The 6,000-nt window shown below is 27.0% G+C and overlaps 3 non-coding genes across 3 annotated transcripts; 2 read left to right on the top strand and 1 right to left on the bottom strand.

Moving 5' to 3' along the window:
• Positions 1–3,550: 3,550 nt before the first annotated feature.
• On the top strand, positions 3,551–3,715 carry LOC145837368 (U1 spliceosomal RNA). Its single transcript, XR_014370002.1, has one exon. It is a non-coding gene; the product is annotated as a U1 spliceosomal RNA (small nuclear RNA).
• Positions 3,716–4,600: 885 nt separating this feature from the next.
• LOC145837329 (U1 spliceosomal RNA) lies at positions 4,601–4,764 on the top strand. The gene has a single exon (XR_014369965.1). It is a non-coding gene; the product is annotated as a U1 spliceosomal RNA (small nuclear RNA).
• Positions 4,765–5,393: 629 nt separating this feature from the next.
• On the bottom strand, positions 5,394–5,557 carry LOC145837341 (U1 spliceosomal RNA). The gene has a single exon (XR_014369976.1). It is a non-coding gene; the product is annotated as a U1 spliceosomal RNA (small nuclear RNA).
• Positions 5,558–6,000: the final 443 nt, after the last annotated feature.

The following is a 6,000-nucleotide window of genomic DNA, read 5'->3' as shown; positions in this document are numbered from 1 at the left end:
TTAAAGACTCAAAAGTTTCTCTGTATTTTATAGTATGTAAGTAGCTTGTTTTATTCCTTAATTTTTGAGCTGATAATGTTTTTTTTTAGTATACAGTTTTACATTTTGTTTTTTAAGAGCCTAAACCCATAGTGTTTATTCAACATTTTATACAAATTCTTGATTAACTTTCTACAGGGTTGCCACTCGTTTTTTCAAAAATTTTTCCAGGTTTTCCAAATTTCTTCCAGGTTTTTAAAAGTAAACATTTTTAGGTCTATTTTTAGTTTTAAGTTAATTTCTATAAAAGAAACTGTGTTAAGTAGTACAAACACATTTAAAAAATGTTGTTAAGTTACTTTAAATGTGTTTATTAATAAAAAAAAATTTGATGATGACAAAATTGATGACATTTTTTGTGTCAAATTGAAATTTTAGTACTAATAATGTTAAAATTATTAAAAATTCCAGGTTTTTTGATCAAAATTCCAGGTTTTTCCAGGTTATTTTTGCCTAAATTGTCGAATTCCAGGTTTTCCAGGTAAAGTGGCAACCCTGTTTCTAACTAACATAATTAACAATTTCTAATTTACCTGTTTTGTTTTGTTTTATAGTATCTTCCATTTTTTGTTTAACTTTTGTTTTTCAGATTTAAATTGTAACTTAATATTATTTAAATGTTGAAACTTAGCTTTGCAAATAAAAATCTTGAATAACTAATCTTGTATATTTGTCTCCTTATTTTTAAATAAGTTGAGAACAATTTTTGTTCAATTTAGAACCTCAAATATAAATCTATTAAAAATTTATAATTAAAATCTAAGAAATTCATTCACAATAACAAACTTTTAGCTTTTCAAAGAGTAAATTTAAATTATTTAAACCTAATGCCCTTGAAGTAGCTTTTTGAGCTAACATTAAATCTAAATTATAATTATAAATATGAGTATTAATTGAATTTGAAGCTATATAACCATTATCATACAAAAATTATCACTTTTATATTTTTATGCAGCAAAGGCATAACAACTTAAAGTGATGTGGCTTTATATTTATTAAAACAATTTAATCCAAAATTTGCATAATCTTAAATATTTTAAAAGCATCAACTTAGTCACTTAATATTTGAATTTTTACAACATAAAATATTGTTAGTACCACAACAAAACTCATAACTCAATACTTTTTATATGTAACAATCAACTAATTTAAAATATTGGTAAAAGTGATTTATATACTCTGAGTTGCCACTGTTTAAGGCAAAAAAAAATAGCTTAAGTGATCAAAAACAATATTTACAAAAACATGGTCTTCTGCACACAGTCTTTATACCAGGTAGGGCTCCTAATAATGGCCATTAAAACTCTCTGAACTAAACGTTGAAAGACATAAACCCAGTGGTATACACATAAACGGAATTAACTAAAACTCATTTGAAACATAGCATAAAAACTAGCCTGACTTTTATTTTTTAATTCAAAAATAAAAGTGAAAAATGTTAGTACTTACTCTTCCCTCTTCAACAAAGTTACAGGGTCGCCACTCATTTTTTCCAATTTTTTTTCAGGTTTTCCACATTTCTTCCAGGTTTTTAAAAGTACACATTTTTGGGTCTACAAATTTTTGGGTGGCAAATTGTGTTAAATAGTAAAAAAACATTGAAAATATACTGTAAAGCTATTTTAAATGTGTATTTATTAAAAAAAATTTGATGATGACAAAAAATTTTTGTCTATAGGATAGATTTTTAGAGTCAAGTTGAAGTTTTACAAACTAACATATTAAAATTGTTAAAAATTCCAGGTTTTTCCCGATTTTTTTCAAAATTTCTCAAATTCCAGGTTATTCCAGGTTTTTTTCCTAAATTGTCAAATTCCTGATTTTTCAAGGTTTTTTCAGGTTTCCAGGTGAGGTGGCAACCCTGTAATTATTTAAAGCCTGAGTAATCTTGAAATTTCAGTTGATAAAACATTAACAGTTAAGATTACATGATCAGCTTATACTTAAAGTGAAAATAAATATAATACCTTGAATTAAAAGTATTATTAGTTTTGAATATATTAAATTTAAAAACTATGCTGAAAAGGATGCAAGATGATTTTTCTTGAGCATTTGTTTTGTTTAAAGTTCTATGACATGAATGAACTATAAGTTATTATATGTAAATAAGCATGTGACAACAGTTAAAAGCTAATTTTTTAAATATTCAAGCCTACCAGAGTATGTATATTCAAAACATTATTGTATTTATGAAATCTTAATTATAAACTTAGGAACAAAACAAAATATAAATTCAATTACGAAATTAAACAAGAATAAGACTTAAATGTTTTTGACAAACATTCTTAAGTAATTAAAGTCTTATCAAAACGATTAAAAAAGATAATTTAAAAATTTCAAAAACAATAACAAAAAACGTATCGTTGAAATAAAAGAAATAAAACATCATCTGAATATCATAAAAATTCTTTAGGTATAAGTTTAACACAAGTAGAATATCGTTTTTGTTATCTAAAATATTTTTAGCGTACTAACTAAACTAACTAACATTAAATTTTTAACCCTAAACAATATGAGGAACTTTTTTTTGTTTTTGTTCAAAAAACCACTAGTATACAATAGGGCATAACTATATCTTAGGGTAGGTGTCAGAACAGAAAAGCACAGCGTCACTTTAGCACGGGGTGACACTTAAGCACGGAGTGTCACTTTAAAACTTTTATTAAAGTTGAAAGACAACTGATATTTTTCTATCAATTAGTTAATTTTTCTATAATAAGTAAGTCTAAAACTTTTTGAAAAGTAAAGGGTACACATTACACATAATCGAAAAGTTGCCAAAAAAAACAAGTCTTACTATGTAATGTCTTATTATGTAGTTGTGCATTAAAAAAATATTTAGAACAGAATGAAAAAGAATCACAATTTATGTTAAATTTTAAAATAGAACTAAAAGTTTATCCATAAAGTATTTATTTTGATAATAGAGGAATGAGGATGCCCATAGTTAGATAAAACAACACATAAATTATAAGTTACTCATAAAAAGTCTAAATATTTATTAGAACGACAAATTTATTAGAACTTTTTTTTTTATCAAAAAAATTTTCATTTAATTTTGGAAAAGTGAAGAAAAACAGTAGTTTGAATTAAATTACATAAAATCAGAAAATTAACCATAATCAACTAAAATAATACATTAATGTATTTTAAAAAACTGTTTTTAGAATTATATACAACCAATAATATAAACAAAACTACACACAAGTTTTAAATTACCGATAAAAAGTCCTAAAGTATTAAATAGAATAAAGTTTCCAAAACTACAATAAAATTTACCCATAAGAAATCAAGATCCGTATAAAGTGAAAAAAAATCTTCATTGCTTTTGGCAGACAAGACACAAAAAATTGCAAAACACAAAATATTAATAATTTAGAAAAACAAGTCCATGCAAGACTGAAACATTTTTCTGCTTTTTTTTTTCTCGTATTATGACGTCACAACAGTGTACGCATAAGTAGCACACTGCGGTGTTTGAGCTGGTAATAAACTGTTCGACTGTATAGTTAAACTAACCTGACGGGGGTCTTAACAGCGATCAGGCAGGCTGTTGACCCAGGGTGAGGTATCATCATTGCACACTGATGACAACTGACCTCTGCGATTACTCAAAATTGGGTAAGTCGGCCGTTTCATTTTTCACTTAGGGAAGATGCATTCGCGCTCTCCCCGAACAATCAGTATCATGTGCCCCGTATATATATTCTATTTATACTTATAGTTTTATTTTTAAGTTTCGTTTAAAATGCTAGACAAGTAAGAATGGAGCTATATATTTAGTTGTATAATAAACAACATTTTATACAGCTGTTTCGTATATGAAATATTTTTATCTTATTTTTGATACAGATTTATAAAACTGTTGTATTATATAATTAAATATATTCTGTTTATTTGTTGTTGTAAAATAAAAGTGTAAAATAAAATGTAGTTGTTAAAATTTCCAGTAATAAAGGTAAAATTTTTTATTTTACTGTTTCAATCTAAATATATTACAAAACACTAAAAAAAGTACTTTACTTATTTTTTTGTCACTATTTCAATTAAATATTTAAGAGTATTCTTGTATAGCAAGTTATAGACAGTACAGCTGAATATAAAAAATTATAATTACTCACATATCATCTTTTATTTTTGTAAATAGAAGAATTAGCAAACTTTTACGAAAAAACTTTAAAAGAAATTAATTTTTAGTATACAAGCTTATTCAAAACATTCAAGAATGGTAATACAAAAGCTTTTTAAATGTACAAAAAAAGTTGTTAAGTTATTAATTTTTTTTTTATTTTGTTAGTTGACAAAAAAGTGCGTATAGAATTCTAAATCAAAAATACAAAATTTGAAAGTTGTCGTCTATAAAGTAAAGCTAAAATTAAAAAATATAAAGTTTAACTAATATTAATAAATTGATAATTAATACCGTTTAAACATTTACAACTTATTTCATCAGTTAGTTTTCTCTTTTTCTCAATCACTCATATTGTGACGTCATAACAGCTCTCCTGCTAATCATGATTTCGTGGCTATTGGTTGGGTAGCAGCTGATGGCTGCAAGATTAAACTTACCTGACGGGAGTCTTAACAGCGATCAGGCAGGCTGTTGACTCAGAGTGAGGTTTCATCTTTGCACATTGATGAGACTGACCTCTGCGATTGTTCCAAATGTGAACAACTCGGCCGTACAATTTCTCCCACGGGGAACTTGCGTTCGCGCAGTCCCCTCTTATTAATAACCATTATTCAAATTATTTATTTATAAATCTTCACCTATTATTTGTTTTAACAGTTTTATTATGCCACTCTCGTGGTAATTGTCTCTTATTTACTTTCTTATTTTCTCTTAAGCGCAGTATAAATTAAAAAAATCGCGCGTAAAGGGGAATTTTAGTTTCTGCTGCGTTGCAGCAAACTTAAGTCAGTGCGGCTTTTCGCTGCACTTAAGTTGTTAATGGTTTCAATCTTGTTTGTCGAATTTCGATTTTAGAACACTTTTTGAATTTGACTTTTTGAGTCTTTTTAAAAGACGAAAATACTCGAATTAAAGAAGCTATAAACTAAACGTTTAAATCAAACTCAAAAAGTGTTCTAAACTCGAAATAAACTCGACAAACAAGATTGAAACCATTAACAACTTAAGTGCAGCGAAAAGCCGCACTGACTTAAGTTTGCTGCAACGCAGCAGAAACTAAAATTCCCCTTTACGCGCGATTTTTTTAATTTATACTGCGCTTAAGAGAAAATAAGAAAGTAAATAAGAGACAATTACCACGAGAGTGGCATAATAAAACTGTTAAAACAAATAATAGGTGAAGATTTATAAATAAATAATTTGAATAATGGTTATTAATAAGAGGGGACTGCGCGAACGCAAGTTCCCCGTGGGAGAAATTGTACGGCCGAGTTGTTCACATTTGGAACAATCGCAGAGGTCAGTCTCATCAATGTGCAAATATGAAACCTCACTCTGAGTCAACAGCCTGCCTGATCGCTGTTAAGACTCCCGTCAGGTAAGTTTAATCTTGCAGCCATCAGCTGCTACCCAACCAATAGCCACGAAATCATGATTAGCAGGAGAGCTGTTATGACGTCACAATATGAGTGATTGAGAAAAAGAGAAAACTAGCTGATGAAATAAGTTGTAAATGTTTAAACGGTATTAATTATCAATTTATTAATATTAGTTAAACTTTATATTTTTTAATTTTAGCTTTACTTTATAGACGACAACTTTCAAATTTTGTATTTTTGATTTAGAATTCTATACGCACTTTTTTGTCAACTAACAAAAAAAAAAAAATTAATAACTTAACAACTTTTTTTGTACATTTAAAAAGCTTTTGTATTACCATTCTTGAATGTTTTGAATAAGCTTGTATACTAAAAATTAATTTCTTTTAAAGTTTTTTTGTAAAAGTTTGCTAATTCTTCTATTTACAAAAATAAAAGATGATATGTGAG

This window comes from Thalia democratica, chromosome 5 (assembly GCF_965202585.1).
Source record: "Thalia democratica chromosome 5, ktThaDemo2.hap1.1, whole genome shotgun sequence".
Taxonomy (NCBI): domain Eukaryota; kingdom Metazoa; phylum Chordata; class Thaliacea; order Salpida; family Salpidae; genus Thalia; species Thalia democratica.
This window is presented reverse-complemented; position numbering and strand designations above follow the sequence as displayed.